Raw genomic sequence first — 16896 nt, forward strand, 5'->3', positions numbered from 1 at the left:
TGGGTCGGGTTCAAAAGGTAGCTTGCGGAGGAAGTAAACTGACTTAGTCAACAGATACGCCCGAATCCGCTATAATCGGAATGGACTAATCATCAAGGAGACGATTATAAACATTTGCGCAAGATACCGATCGTTATCATATGGATAACTACCATATAACATTATATTATCAAAGGAGTTATCTATTAGCGAACCTCAAACTGATCTATCATTAACGGATCTATTCGTTAAGATCTGATGGCTATCCGAAGAAGGCTCAAATACATCCAACGAAAAAGATTTGAAGGTACACACTATATAAGACATCACCTACCCACAAGGTAGAGGAGATAGAAATACATGCAATTTGAATTGTATTCTCATCATTCATTATTTAGCTTTGTGCTCAAGCACAGCTGTTTATGATCAGTTCATCAACTGACTTAGCCTTCGGAGGTGGACTATCGACCCCAGCGGTTGGGCCATATCTGACATTCGTTTTTGCAGGTCATCCACAGGAGATCTAAGGACTGAGCAAATTTTGGACGCATAAGTAGGCAATTGTTACATTTTTTTAAATTATGTACATCATTAGAATGAGCATTAAAAATTACAAATAAAAATAAAAATAAATTAATTTATAATAACATGATTCACATGCCAACGTAGTATACTACTACGTCTATGATCAAAGAATAAATTTTATTATGTAAAAAGATATTCCAATAAACATCTCTCAACCAATTGTCCGAACAATATTATAAAACTCTTATCCAAAACTCTAATAAGGTGAAAATCCCAAATCTCACAATATTCAAATAGGAGAACATCTATAAATTTAAATTCTATCGGTTTGGATCATAGCCTCTGCACCCCCACCATAAGTCAAGATTAGTGATGGGCTCCAAGAATTGAGCCACTTTCATCATAAATCTCACGAATCGAGTGATTTGGATTACTCACTAAAATATGTTGGAGTAGATCTATCTTCAAAGTTAGTTAAAATTAAGATCACAACATTACATTTATTATCTCTACCTTTTGAAATAATTGACATTTAAATTTAAACTATTAACTCAAGACTTCAAATATCAAATTATCCATCTGTTGATCAAAATGCCTTTTATTTGTTGAAATTGTTTAGTTCTTCCCCACAGCTCCCTCCATAGCTACTCTTTCTACCTCTCCGAGTTCATTTCAGGATCAGATTATAGTTATGCAAGGCAATGGGGTTCTGTTCAAGGAACCAAGACCTCCAAATTTTCTTACAACTTCAATGCATTTTGAAATCACTGTGGAGAAAATGTAATTAAAATGGGTTAATATTGTATTATAAATTTCTGTACCTTCTCAACTGTGGAGAAAATGTCATCAAAATGGGTTCATATTTCTGTCCCTTCTGTGGTCCATACACCATCTCTATTTTTCAGATTTAAGATATTTGTTTTGGCCTCTCTCAAGTGCTGTAGCATGGAAATAACATCAAGTATCATTAGAAATTTATTTTTTTTAGGATAAATAGTATCACCAAAGACTAAAACTCAACCGTTTGATAATTTTGCAACACGAGACACTCCCACGATGCAGATACTACTTTTATGAACTCTGCCATAATAGGTATCACTCAACCTTTCCCAAAACGAAAATTTGATATATATGAATTAATTTCTATCTTTTTTTGAAGTATTTTATGAGAGTTGATTTGCTTGAGAAAGGGGGGTTGGAAAAAAAATGGAAATTTTTTTTTTTAGCCCCCCCCCCCCCCCCCCCCCCCCCCCCCACCCCCCCCCCAACCCACAAAAAACAAATTGACTATTACAAAGTATTGATAAAGGATACCTAACTTAGATAATCATTTCATGATATAGATATCCTTAATTTTACGTACTTCTACTAATATTCAAAGTATATGATTGGTCTGAACCACATATATATAAGTTGTAGATCAATAAGGGAGTTAAGAGGAGAGCAGCTTAATGGAACTCCCTACAAGGAGGGGCTACAACTACACAAAAACTAAAGGAATAAAAGAAAACAACATGTGCCTATATGAATAGAATGAAATGCACTTGATAAAGCAGCCAGTTCCCCTATATCCCAGCCTTCCTCTTCCTTTTCTTGTTTCTATTAAAGCCTTCATGTTTATTCTTTTATATCTAATGATGACTGAGACTAAGCAAACTACTTCTACTACAAGAAGTCAGATTCACCATATATATACTGAGAACCATAAGAAAATTGGGACTTGGGCTTCAAATATGAGAGGAAGGAAACTTGCTAAGAAATCTCCACGAACACTTAAAAGATTATTTAATCATGAAACTTCATCAGAGCTGAAATGTACTCAGAGGTACTTTCTTTAAGGTATTTAGACACCCTAATTCGTACAATACGGGTACCAAATGTGTCGTCACCCCCAAAATCAGTCAGCCCAAACCTTTAAGGTTGCACCCAAGAAAGATTACTACAGGTGTGATTAGGTTGTCTTCACTGAGAGAGAGAGAGAGAGAGAGAGAGAGAGAGAGAGAGAGATGAGCTCGAAAATGGGTTTGTATAGAGCTCCATAGGCTATGAGTGAAAAGGTAAGGTCACCTCCCTTTGTGAAGGTACCTATTTAGCTGAACTCCATATAAGAAAATACCTTTTCAGTTAACTTCCCTAAGGGAAAATGTCTCTTTAATGGCATTTCCACTCTTTCACCCAGCAGTGGACTTTCCAAATTAAGGCTCATGACAAAATAGACTTTCTGGATCAAAGCCTATGACTCAAGTCCCAAGTCATATATAATTATTAATATTAATTAATATATAACTATGTAACTATGATTGGATAACACCAGGGTTCAGGCTTTGTTCCCGTCACACATGGATTCGATCCTTAACCACAACAATACATTACATAGGTCTTTACTATATATAAACAAAATCAACTCCTTTCTGCTCGTGTGAAAATAAAGTTTTCATTATAGATATCATAAGATAAAAGATATAATTAAAACATATATTTAAATGAAAAATAATATACATAAACTTTTAAACAATTCTCAACACATTGATCTTCGGTACCATTAGAAAACGAGAGAAACTATTTAAACCTGGTCCACTGCAAGGCTCAAAACAAGTACCATTGCCTATGGTATTCATGGTTTTATAGCCCTGAAACATATTCTAAGATTAGGTTATTTCAGGAGTTACCATTCCCTATGACTAAGGCCAGCAAATTTTGAGTTTTTCTATCTACATTGAGTATGGTATTAGTGTTCTGGCAAAATGATAGATCCGTTCGAGGTTGGGCTAATAGATAACTCCTTTGATAATATGAGCATTATATGGTAGTTATCCATATAATACCGATCGGTATCTTCCGTAAATGTTGCTAACCGTCTCCTTGACGATTACTCCACTCGGATTATAGCGGATTCTGGGTTTGCCTGTTGACTGAGTCATTTTACTTCCTCAGCAAGCTACCTTTTGAACCCGGCCCACTCGGAAGTGAGCCGATTCCTTTCGTCCCAACCGGGGTTGAGGGTCGAACCTAGGATGAACCCGGTTCAATTATATTTTCTCCGTATCACGAGCCCCCCATGACCAAGCATTCGGGCAATTCCGAGGGCTTGGTTTTGAACTTGGTAATCTGTTGAAGGAGGGCTTTGCATAATCCTCAGCTTATTAAATGTCGTATCACATTTAATGCGGCTGTATTGCTTTTTTCTCGAGCGTCATGAATGTCTTCACTTTCCATGAGGGTGACGCCACGTGTCCTCTGCAGTCAAAATCATCATTGCTCACGAAATCAAAACGACGGTTTTTGCATCGTTTGTTTTGATTTGTGAGTTCAAACTTTCGAAACGTCTTCAAATCATGATCATTGATGTTGAATCCATCTCGATCATACGCGTCCCCGATCGTCTGCGTGAGTGCTTAAAAGCGGTTCGTTGTCTTTGTAGGTTTCATTCTCTTTGTTCATGAGTATCTGGTTGTATCCCGAAGTATGCATCCATGAAACTCAATGTTTCATATCCTGCGGTGGCATCTATTAACAGATCTATCCTGGGCAACGGATAACAATCTTTTGGGCAAGCCTTGTTGAGATCTATGTAATTTGTACACATTCTCCACTTTCCATTTGCCTTCTTACCATTACCACGTTGGCCAACCAGACTGGGCATTCTATGGGTTCAATGAAACTAGAGTTCTTCAAGTTTTCAACCTCACCCCGAATGGCTTCGTGCTTTTCTATGGAGAAATTTCTCCTCTTTTGAATGACTGGTTTTACCTTCGGATCTATCCAAAGTTTATGCTTTGCAACCTACCGATCAATTCCCGGCATTATCCTCTACTAGACCACACGAACACATCGCTGTTTTGTTGTAGAAAAAACTTCAGTTCCTTCTTGAATTCCTCTACCTGCTCAGACCCGATGTAAGTAATTCTTTTTTCATTATCGGGATACAGCTGGATTTGTTCCAACTTCTCGATTGGCTCGGGCCTTTGCATCTCTGCTTCGTCCCGATCGTCTCGTATTTCTATTGGTAACGCAGTTACTTTCCTCGAGCCCTCCTTATCTTTCAAATATGCTACATAGCACTGTCGAGAGATTCTTTGGTCAGAAGAAACCTGACCAATTCCCATTTTTGTCGGGAATTTTATCTTCAGGTGCTTTGTTGAAACTATAGCACCTAACTTCGATAGGGATGGCCTTCCGAGAATGACGTTGTAAGCCGGAAGCTCTCGAACCACCAAGAAGTTTACCCGAACAGTAGCCTCTTCAGGGAAGCTTCCAATTGATAAATCTAGCTGTATCGATCCTTCAGCTATTGCGGACCATCCAGCAAAGCCATATAGGTGTGTGGGATGATGGCTCCATCAAGTCTTCATCCACTTTAAGCTTTTGATAAGTTGTATAAGATAGAAGGTCTGCAACAGACCCTGTGTCAACTAACACTCTGTGTACTTCTAGGCGTGCAATCTCTACCTTGATGACTATGGCATCATCATGAGGTAAACAGACACCTCTTTCATCTTCCTCACCAAAGGTGATCGAACCCTCACCATTTGGCCTTTTCCGCTTCTACGTTTCTCCGGTCCCAACGAACTTGGATTTGGCCTTTAGCTTTCGGAGCGACTCAGATTCGGGACCTCCAAATATTATCAGTATGGGTGACCAAGTTGTAAAATCCAGCCCAAACCTAGCCAGGTCACCCTATCTGTTTTGGGTAAAGAAGGGTTTGTTTAAAAGTTGGCTTTGAAGTTTGACCGTGATTTCAGTTTTACTATCTTTGAAAATCTTAGGAAGCCATGTCAGACCTTTCTCTTAGGGTTAATCCAATGTCCCAAAATGAGGGATGATATAGTGTTTGACCCAAAACCCATGGATATTGATGATGGTGTTTCCTTATGGAAACCTTAATTGATTTGGTGTTGAACTACTCACTAGTGAAGAAGAACTTGATTGATGGACCTAAAGCTTAGTTGGACTTGGTTTGAAGACATCCCTCCATACTAGGTATGTAGTATGATGAGTTGAAAGAAGCCCATCCAAAAATATTGAAGTTAGGCCCATTAAATCCCTATTTTTGAACAAGTTGTCCAGGCAGTGGCATTTTGGTAATTTTCTGTTTTTAAGGTTTTTAAAAGCTTTATTTCTTTTATTTTTGTGGTAAACATTCCCACTAGGTTTCTAACTCTCTATGGAACGTGGAAAGGACCTTAGATCTTCCTCTTTGGCAACCAACAATTTAGTTTGGTCAGTTTGGTGAAATCCTAGTAATTCTTGGACTCTATGTGCTATTTAAAAAGGGGGAACTCCATGTTTTTCAATCCCAATCTGTTCTAAGCTTTTGGAGAACGTGGGAAGAGCCCTAAATCCTCTCCTTCGAAGCCAAGGAAGACCCTCAAGCATCTGTTCAGATTTCTTCATCGGTTTCTCTTCTAAAAGGTTAATATTCAATTCGCTTCTTCTTTAATTCATTCTTTCTTCTCTACTTCTGATATTCTGATTATGAGAAGGGTATTACACTGCTGTAATGACCTCTTCTCTAATTCTTTTAGCTCTAGAGTGAATCCCCCAATTCACTCTATGTTCTTGAAGCCATATGGCGATGATTCTTGAATTTGATTCCACCAACAATCTTGATGATACTTTCCCTAAATTTTCTACCTATCTTTATGATTGTGGGGAAGGTCTCATACTATTACCATGACCTTCCCTTGTGTCCTCATGATTGAGGAGTTGATCCTTGTTTTTCCTTGGACCAATTGGCAACCCTTCTATTTTCTATTAATTCATTGGATCCTCCCCAAGACTTTCTTTATTATGATTTCTTTATCTTTATTCCCTAGGGTGAATCTTTATTCTCCCTAGTCTTCCCATGGGATATTAGGATTTCTTTCCTTTGAATTTATTTACATTCTTTCCTCTCATTGGTAGACCCTTCCTAATTCCATTCTTGATTTTGAAATATTAATGAGATGTTCCTTTATCTATCTTGGGTTGTTTTTGTAAGAGTTAATTATGGCTAACTCTCATGGGAGGTAACCAACTCTTATGAGAGGTAACCATATCTGAAACCCTAATGTTCTTTTATCTGTTGGAAACTTCCCAACACCTTTTCAGATTGTGCATTCTTTGTTTCTCTTTTCCTAGGGTGAATCTTGATTACCCCTAGCCTTGCCATGAGAGCCATCAGTTTTGTTCTGAATCTGCGCACCAAAGAGGGGTGAATTAGTTGAAATACCTAATGAACTCCTGTGCTCAATCCGATTATATTTCCTGAAACTAGACTTCTTAATGGACTTCCAGGAGAAAACCTCACTCAATTTGACCCCATATAACCTTCCAAATCCCTGTCCGAAGTTGCTGAACTATGTCTGGCAAGTCCTGCTTGCGCATCGAAGAAGGTGAGCCTAGTTGGTAGACCTAATGAACTCCAATTCTTTATCCGAAGGTATTTCTGGAAACTAGACTTCTTGATTGACTCGTAGAAGAAAACCTCACTCAATTTGACCTTGTATAGCCCTCCGAATCCCTGTTTGAACCTTGCTGTCCTGATTGGTCGACTCATTGGTCGACTGGACCAGTAGACCAATCCAATCGACCAATGGTGTCTGAATTTACCAATTTGGTCCTGTCTCCTCTATTTAAGTCTAATCTCGGGAATACTCCGCCTCCTATGCCTCCTAAGCCTCTGGAATGAGTTAGAACCCTAATCTAATCAATTCCCTTGCATTCCTTGGTGATCTCTCACAAGACTTGAAGTAATCTTCTTCCTCTCGCATCAAAGGTATGTCTACTCTCTTTTTTTCTTCTCCATCTCTGATTTTCTTTCTTTAATCTGTTCTTGGCTGAGATCAGGAAGAAGATGATGCACTCTTGCAACCATCCACTCCATGATCTCATCTTGTTCCTTGAGATCTATGATCATCATCATGATCTCAACCCCACCATGGAATCTTTGAAAACCTAACCCTAATCCTTTGAAACCCTAACCTGGGTGATTATCTCGAGAACCTTTTGGTAACCTCCCATGTGAGGGAAACCTCATGGGTAATGTGGAGGTTGATCTAAATTCAATATTCTTTAATTCTTCTTGTTGTAATTGGCCAATCATCAATTCCCTCCCTCCTATGATCTTAACCTTTTTATGGGAACCATAAGGGTGAAACCCTAATTTCTTGGGTTAGATCAAGAACCCATCTTTTGACCATGATTATCTTCCCATAATGTTTCTATTAACCTAAACAAGATTTTCTTATTATGTTCTTGATTTCAACCATTCCCTTTCTTCCGTGATCATAACCTTTTCATGAGAGCCATAAAGGTTGAAACCCTAATTTCTTGTAAATCAAGAACCCATCTTTTTACCATGACTTGATGATTTTATCTTCCTATATAATTCTAATACATCCTAGGAAGTTCCCCTTGAATTTCGGATCAATCCGACTTCAAACGAAGAAGTTATGGCCAAAACAGTTCACTATTCCGCTACTCGATTGGTCGACTGATTGGTCGAGGTCGATAGACCAAGGCAATCGACCAATGAAGTCGAGCTTCAATTTCGCCGATTTGATTCGTTGCTCTCTGATCTTTTAGGTATCTTTCCTAATGTTGTATCTATGCTTGTTAGGGGTTTATTTGCCATGTTTGGTGCTCTCTCTTTGATCTTTGGATTATCTTCGCGATAATCGGTAAGGACGATTGATTCCTTAACTACATAGATTGCTTGTTCTCTGGTTTCTACTTTATGAAACTATGAGATTACCTACTGTTATTGTATTTTAATTCTGATCTCCTACGTGGGAACAGTAGCACTTAATTATATCATCTTTTCATTGTTTATGTTATATGAATTACTTATTACTGCTTAACGATGTTGCTTTTACGTTCTCTTTTATATGATGAACTCTGGTTGTGTATGTCATGACTGATCTGAGAATATGTTTGCTTAAGTTTGGGTTGGGATTGGGAAGTGTCCTTTTGACACTTCGTCCTTAGACATTATCGGAAATAGTATGGGATGTTTCCGGGTTGCCCATCGACACTTTCCCGAATCAATGATTGTCATACCTAGGGATGTCTAGCGGTGTTTGGCTAGGATATACCCCTGTTATATCGGACCCGATTCGGAAGGGTATTGAGACCGAACGACCCGTGGTAGCAATGGGGATTCACGGGCACTCAAGACCGGTGAGTTATATCCGTGAGAGGACGGGAATCACATTGTGGGGGCCATTTATTGGAGGGTTGCATATGGCTAGACTTGGGCTCATGGGCGCTCGAGACCGGTGAGTTATATCCATGAGAGGACATGAGAGCTTCCCGTTTACCATATGTGGATAACCAATAGGGTTGATGAGTCCGGTGAGTAATATCCGTGACTCTAGTGGAAAGGATACCGGAAAGGATCGCCGAGGCGAGGAATGGAAGTATCTGGACCTGAGTTGATGTAACGAGTAGATGACTTGCATTGGGCTAGGCTTTCCCCGACATGCGCCGGTACTTATGCCAAATGGTTGTGAGAGAGTGTGTTGACTTAACCCCCTGCCATGGTTTGTCTGAGGGATGAAGGACCCATTACCAATCGGCTGCTCAAGACCGGTGAAATGATCCGTGAGAGAATCCAAGATATCTTAAATGGTTGAGGATGTGAGCGGACCTTCCCAAAGAAGTACGGTGCTATGACTTAAAGCATGCTCCATAGAGACCAGCATACATAGAGTTAGATGCATACATACATTACTTGTTTCATATTGCATTGCATCTTGTTATGGTTTGCTTCCATGTTATTTATGTTGTTATGGATTAACTTGCCTTAGTGGGTTTCTTTCAAACTCATTCTTTTTTGTACAATCGTTGTTAGACTTCTCTAGTTTGGATTTCTTTGACGGCCCGTATGAGGAAGCGCAAGGTGAAGAAGATGAAGACCGAAGAACCAGAAGAGCTGACTGAAGATGTGGATTTGATTTCCTTTGTTTCTTCTAGACTTATCTTTTACTTTACTTGTATTAGCTTAGAGCTTTATTTAGATTTCGATCTACCTTCCGCATGTGTTTGTAGGGTATATTTCCGCTATACTCTACAGTTGTCTTTTGATTTGGTATCTTGTTATTCCGCACTCTGATATTCTATAGTGATCCTTCTGAGATCCTTTCTTGACTTTTATTATAAATTACTTGAACATTATGATTTGTTCTTGCTTTTGATTATGTTATTGTGCGAAATGGATATGATTGTTCCTAAACTTGATCTTTAGGGCTATGGATCACACTCTCGGGTATGCCAGATAGGGTATCGGCTGGGAGGATGTGACAAAGTGGCATCGATCACTTCCTTACCTTTCTTAGATTTAGGAGCCTCGGTCGGTCGTTTTGGACTTACCGAACGTTCCCTCTTGTTACCTGTGTCTCGCGGTTCCATTCGTCTCCCTCTAACGAAATTGGACAAGTGTCCTTGCGATATCAATCTTTCAATATCGGCTTTTAAGTGCCTGCAATCATTGGTATAATGATCGTACTCATTGTGGAAACGACAATACCTCTCCCTATCTTGCTCCCCAGGCTTCGTGGGAAGCTTTGGTGGCCACTTCAAGATATTCTGCCTTTCGATAATGTTTAAGATGTCAGCCTGAGGAGTATTTAATGGAGTATACTCACTCTTGCAGGGAGATCTTTTCCACCATGCGTGGCGAGGCTTTCCAACACGATCACGAACATTTTGCTTCAGCCTCTGCTTGTTCTCAGGGGCCTTCTGTTCTTTTGTAGAGGCCTTGTTGTCCCCCTGGCATGCATTCAGGATCTCCGTCACCTCTGCTTGCTTCTGACACCTTTGCACCAGTTCAGCATAGGTGGTAGGCATGTATTGAAGTAGTAATTCCAAGAGTCGCCGGTTAGTGAGTCCAATGAACAAAGCAGTTTTAGCTACCTGTTCATCTAGATTCTCTATCTCCATTGTGACTCTGTTAAATCTTTTTAGATATTCCCGAATCGATTCGCTTTTCCCTTGTCTGATAGTAAACAAGGTCTCCTCGGTCCTTTTGATCTGGATTCTACTTTGGAACCGTCCTATGAATTTTCGCGCCAACTCTTTGAAGTCCACGATCCTTCCCGACGGGAGATTTGAAAACCACTTTTGTGCTGCTCCAGTCAAAGATGAACCAAAAACCCTGTATAGGATTTCATCTGAATTACCCGCAACAGCCATAGTCTGCTGGTAGTAACTGATGTGAGCGATGGGATCTTCCGAACCATTGAACGTGGAAAAGGTTGGCAACCGAAAATTGTGAGGAAATTGATATCCGACTATGGCCTCGGCAAATAGAGTCTTTCGAATAACCGAATAAATATCATCAGTTATTCTCCCTCTCGCCAATTGTCCGAGTTTTTGATTGATATTGGCCAATTCTTGACCAATATGAGCTGATCAATCACCGACGACACGATCATTCTCCCGAACCGTGCACCTGATAGTTGGTGAGTGAGTTCGCACTCCTGCACCCAACCTTGTCATCGAATGAGTTGTGCTTCCTTGCGGTCCTTCGAACCTCTCATCTCTCCTAGGGAGTTCTCCAGTTCTCCTAGGTTTTCTTTCTTGCCTCCGGGTGCCTTCCCGAAAATTCTGACCGACATTCTGGTCATTGATCAGTCTTCGCTCCCTTTGTGGAGAACGTCCTGGCGGGAGTGAAGTTAATACTTCCTCCCTCTGTACCACGTGCCTCCCCGCATCGCATTGATCAGGTGCTTGCGGCGCCACCACTTGCCTAGTCAACGTACGAAGTGTTTGACTCACCTCCAATAACTGGAGCTTCAGTTGATCTAGCTGGTACTGGAGTGGATCAGGAGGATTATTACCTCCCTGACCACCATCTTCTCGTACTTCATGAGGTCGACTTCCCTCAGGGATATCTTCTAGATTATTTCCTCTTGGGAGTTGAGCACCCGCTTCTCGCTGAGCCACTGCAACTACTACTGCTGATCTAGTAACCATGGCTTTCTAAAGCATTTCCCATAGACGACGCCAAATGATGCGTCCAAAATATGCTCAGCCCTTAGATCTCCTATGGATGACCTGCAAAAACGAACATCAGATGTGGCCCGACCGCTGGGGTTGAGAGTCCACCTCCGAAGACTAAGTCAGCTGATGAACTGATTATAAACGGCTATGCTTAAGCACAGAGCTAAAGAATGAATGTTGAGAATACAATTCAGATTGTGTGTATGTATATCTCTCTCTCTCCTTATCTTGTGGGCAGGTGATGTCTTATATAGTGTGTACCTTCGAATCTCCTTTGTAGGATGTATTTGAGCCTTCTTCGGATAGCCGTCAAATCTTAACGAATAGATCAGTTAATGATAGATCCGTTTGAGGTTGGGCTAATAAATAACTCCTTTGATAATATGATCGTTGTATGGTAGTTATCCATATGATCACGATCAGTATCTTCCGCAAGTGTTGTTAACCGTCTCCTTGATGATTCGTCCACTCCGATTATCACGGATTCGGGCGTGCTTGTTGACTGAGTCAGTTTACTTCCTCAACAAGTTGTCTTTTGAACCCGGGCCACTCGGAAGCGAGTCGGTTTCGTTCTTCCCGACCGGGGTCGAGGGTCAAACCAAGGGCAAACCCGGTTCGATTATATTTTCTCCATATCAACTGGATTCCCAATTGCTGACCCATCTGAGACTAGTAGAAGAAGCCTTTCACTTCCCTGAAATCTTTTGTACTACCACAATCGTGCAGAGTCCAAACTCTCCTACCTCCACATAGTCCCCCCCCCCCCCCCCCCCCGGCAAACAAAAAAAAAAAAAAAAAAGAAAGAAAGAAGAAGAAGAAGAAGAAAGCAGCTGGTTTTGATGAGTTTTCATTGCTTTGATGTCTAGAGATGACGAATTCCTTTTCAAGTGGAGAAATAACTAAAAGATCTGTGCTGCATGATCATCGGCCTCTTCCAAAGGAAAAGGTTGGGCAAGCAAAAGCATTCTATGTCAATTTGCTTGTCGTCAATGTATACATACTCATTAAATGTTTGGTACATTTTAAGGGAGCAAACTTTAGAGACCTTCCTGGCGTAATTGTTGGAGCTGGCAATGTTGTTCAGTTGGATCCAAAGATGGAACGAATTCTCCTACCATCTGGAAAACCACAAGTAAGATTCCCCCAACCCACCACCACCAAGTGAGTCCGTGGAAACTTGATTTAGATGGTTTATTTTGCTTTTTTTCTTTTCTTTTTTTCCCCTCCAAAATATGCATCTTTCTTGTTTCCATTTATTAGTTTGTATACTGGATGGGAAATAGATGTGCACAAAAGGCATCTGGAATTTGATGAAAATAACAAGAACGTTTCTTTTATAGAATACGGAATTCATAAAAATTCATAAAAAATCTTTGTTGACAAATAGAGGTTACATAACAGTGTGATAACCGAACCATACACTAATCACAGATTGAGGGAGATCGTCAGCTCCTTGGAGAAGCTATTTAAGGGTTTTTGCATTAGGAGACTGCTAAATTCGAATAAGCCCTACTAACTCCTTTTGAGATTTTATTTGTTTTACTCAGACTAATGACTTCTAAAACCGTGGATTCATTGGATTTAAATGTTAAAACAAGGAAGGAAACCCAAGGCTTGTCTCATGGAGGTTAAACAACACCTTCCCTCATACCAGGAGGATCAAGGAAGCCACCCTTGCTGTTTTTACTCTTCTCCACTGAATTTAATGGATTGCTATAGGTCAGATCACTTGGGCAAGAGTACTATTATTAATATAGAGTAATTATACCCTTCTACAGCTCAAGAATTCTTCTTAGTTGTTGACCAAAATAAAATTTAAAAATAAAAAATAAAAAATAAAAAAATAGAAAAAAAGAAGAAGAAGAAGAGAAGGCTAGCTCAAGATTTCTTGTATGGTTTCTACATTTGCATCCAAAATTTGATTATGCTGGCTATTTAGAGTATTCTTAGTTTTGATTCTCTTTTCCGTTGGAGCTTATTGATGATTGTAAGAGTGAAGAATAAGACAGATTCATTTGCTTTGTTGGAGTTTAACAAATTTTATTTTATTTTATTTTATTTTTATTTTTTTTGGTATATAAGAAATAAATTGACCTTGATTGATATGGACCATTAAGTTCTAGTTTTTTTTTTTCTAGTTTCAGCAAGATTTCTTGACAATATTCACAATTTTGTTCTCAAAAGACCATAGCACAACTCCTCTTTTTCTTCTTTTTTTCCCAACATTTTTGCTCATTTGTGGCATTCACTATTTATATGTGCATATATATTAGTAAGGTTATACGTGCAAATACACATAATACATGTTTATTCAAAAATATAAATTACCTAGGGCCTGTTTGGTGACGCGAATTCAGAGATTTCAAATCTTTGGATTCACAAATGGGAGATTTTTACCTGTTTGGTTGTGTGAATCCCTAGATTCATGAAATTTAGAGATTTACATTTTTACACTAAAAACGTGAATCTGTAGATTTATGGGTATAAGGTGAAATCCAGAGATTTCACCCATACTATCAAAGCGTTAAAGATTTGAACCATAATTCAATAAATATTTTTTTAGGATAAATCTAGAAATTTCATTCCAAAAATTCAAACTAACCAAACAGTTAATTTTACGAACCATGACTCTAGAGATTTGAAGTCTGTAGATTTGAAATCTCTAAACTTTTGAAATCTATAGACTCAAGTAACCAAACAGGCCCTAAAGTAATTTATATAATTCATTTTACATTGCATACTATCCATGTTAAACTTGAACAAATTCTATCATTTAAAAAGAAAATTTCCTTCAAATGAAAAGAATACAAGTTCAAATGTGTTTCTGCAATTCCTACAAGGCATTTGAGCTTGAAGTTGATGTTTTCCCTTTACTTTAGGTTGAGATGAGATGTCTCTTCATCACATCCAAATCTTCCTTACATGAAGATTGTCATGACTAATACATAGGAAGAAGATGGTGACATATGAGGGCTTGATTCTGTAAGAATATTTCTATCCAAGATTGCATAAATCAATTAAAAACACCTTAGTACGATAATAATAAAAGACGATGATGAACAAACCTTCTTTAAGATCCATTGGATATGAAGTGTAGCGGAATCTCTTCTTTAGTCTCCCACTTGGAATGAACTTGAGGTGGAAGTTGATTCTATAATCAACTTGATGTTAGGTCTTCTCCTCTAGACTCCTCCCTATTCACTGGCTTGATGGAATAACATCTCTAACTAATGCAGAGAATAATGTGATAATGATTAGGGTTTAGAGGAGTGACCTAGCATCCTTTATATAGGCAAACCCGTTAGATTGTCCATCAAGATCTAATGATCCCTATTAGCCCACACTAGCCAGTCCATATAAGAGTTTTAGTAACCATATATTATCCATATCAGACAAACAAAGAAACCAAATTAAAATGTAACACAATCAATGAAACCCATCTTATGTAGAATATTTAATTAATATTCTGACATTCTCCCACTTTGGCTATATTGATTGTGACACAGTCGAGCAAAACAAAACATCTTTTTTTGTTTTAAGAAAACATGTTGAAAACATTTTGACCTTTATGTGCACAACTTTATATTGGTCTGAAAATAATCCCAAAACTCAATCCTTTCACATAGAGCCTTAAGTATCGAATTATGACAGTAACTACATCTTTTAAGCGACATATGACCATCCATGGTCACAAATACTCTTAACTCTACTAAAAATGGATGCAATATGGTAGTGTGGTAAATAATGTCACTTTATAGAAATTCTCATGTGTCATTCGGTTGTTAGTCCAAATCTCTCACATTATGTGACTTAATGCTACAAGAGAATATACTTTATGGTTCCCACGAACCTGTGACTCAATGCCACGAAAGTATGTACATTATGGTTCCCAAAAACCTGTGACTCAATGCCACGAAAGTATGTACATTATGGTTCCCACGAACCTGTGACTCAATGCCACAAAAGTATGTACAGTATGGTTCCCACGAACCCGTGACTCAATGCCATGAAAGTATGTACATTATGGTTCCCACAAACCTATATGTCATCTTTATAACTCAAGTTTAACTTTATGTGTTATATGACACACCTTAAGGGTAATACATAAATGCCCCAGCCTTTGCTTAAGGTTAACTATTTTAAAACTTTCATAATATGCAATATGATAATAGTGTAAACACCCAAGTATCACTGAAGAACTTTGTTGAATTCAAACAACAGATTATCAATGCATATACAATGTCAAGAAACAAGTACAAATAGAATACCTTATTACACAATAGAACAAAATACACAAACTCTCACTAAACAACCGCATCTAAGGATGCTCCTAAGCCCATAGTTACCACATGTCTATCAAAGACGTCTGGGCGGAAACCCTTAGTTAGGGGATCTATAACCATATCATCTGTACAAATATGCTCTATTGTGGTGTCACCTTCCTTAGCTTTTTCCTTAGTAGTCAAATATTTGATCATCATGTGTTTAGATCCTATGATCACACATTTCTTGTTTATCAAAATTGTGATCACTAGGGGCGCCCCGGTAAAAAAAAACCCCCATTTTTGGGTCTTTAACAAAATTAAAAACCCCCCCAAAAAAAAACAAACACCTCTGATGAATAAATAATTTTACCTTCCCCCCAGTACAACTAGATGGATCTAGCCACAATGCTAAAATAAAACTGTCAATTAAATAATTATAAATAGCATGAACAATCCCTATGGATCTCAATACCTATGACAAAGATGTCTTTCCAAGGTCTTTTATGTCATAATTCTCATATAACAATTGCTCGGTCCTCATGCACTAGGCCAATGTTACTACTAGTGAGCAAAAAATTATCAACATAAATAATGATAAAAATAAAATTTTCTCCCACTGACCACCATATATATATATATATATATTGATCTACAAGGTTCTCAATAAAATCGAATGACGTCACAATATTATCAATATTTAAGTACCACTGTTTTGAAGAAGCTTACTCAAAACTACAATTAGACTTCTTGAGTCTACACTAAGATGATTAAGATCATCAACCGCAAAACCCTCAGGCTAAATGATATAGACTTTTTTATTAAGGTTTTCAATCAGAAAGGCAGTCTTCACATCTATCTGGTATAACTCTGAAAGAGTCCTTAGAAGAGATAGGTGAGAAAATTTCACTAGTCAACTTCCTCTTTCTGAGTAAATACTTTAGCTGCTGCAGTCTAATATTAAACCTTACAATCTTTCCTCAAAAATTCTTATTGGTCTTATACACCCACTTACAACAAATAGGTTTATAGTATTTAGGCAACTTAACAAGCTTCCCAAAAATCGTTAAGTCTCATTAACTATATCATATCTCTAGTTGCACCCAATCACAAATCTAATTAAAGATTAAAGACAACTTTCTAGTAA

The sequence above is a fragment of the Hakea prostrata genome, unplaced genomic scaffold (genome assembly GCF_041222555.1).
Source record: "Hakea prostrata isolate BN-2017 unplaced genomic scaffold, UWA_Hpros_2 contig_12, whole genome shotgun sequence".
In the NCBI taxonomy this organism is placed as follows: domain Eukaryota; kingdom Viridiplantae; phylum Streptophyta; class Magnoliopsida; order Proteales; family Proteaceae; genus Hakea; species Hakea prostrata.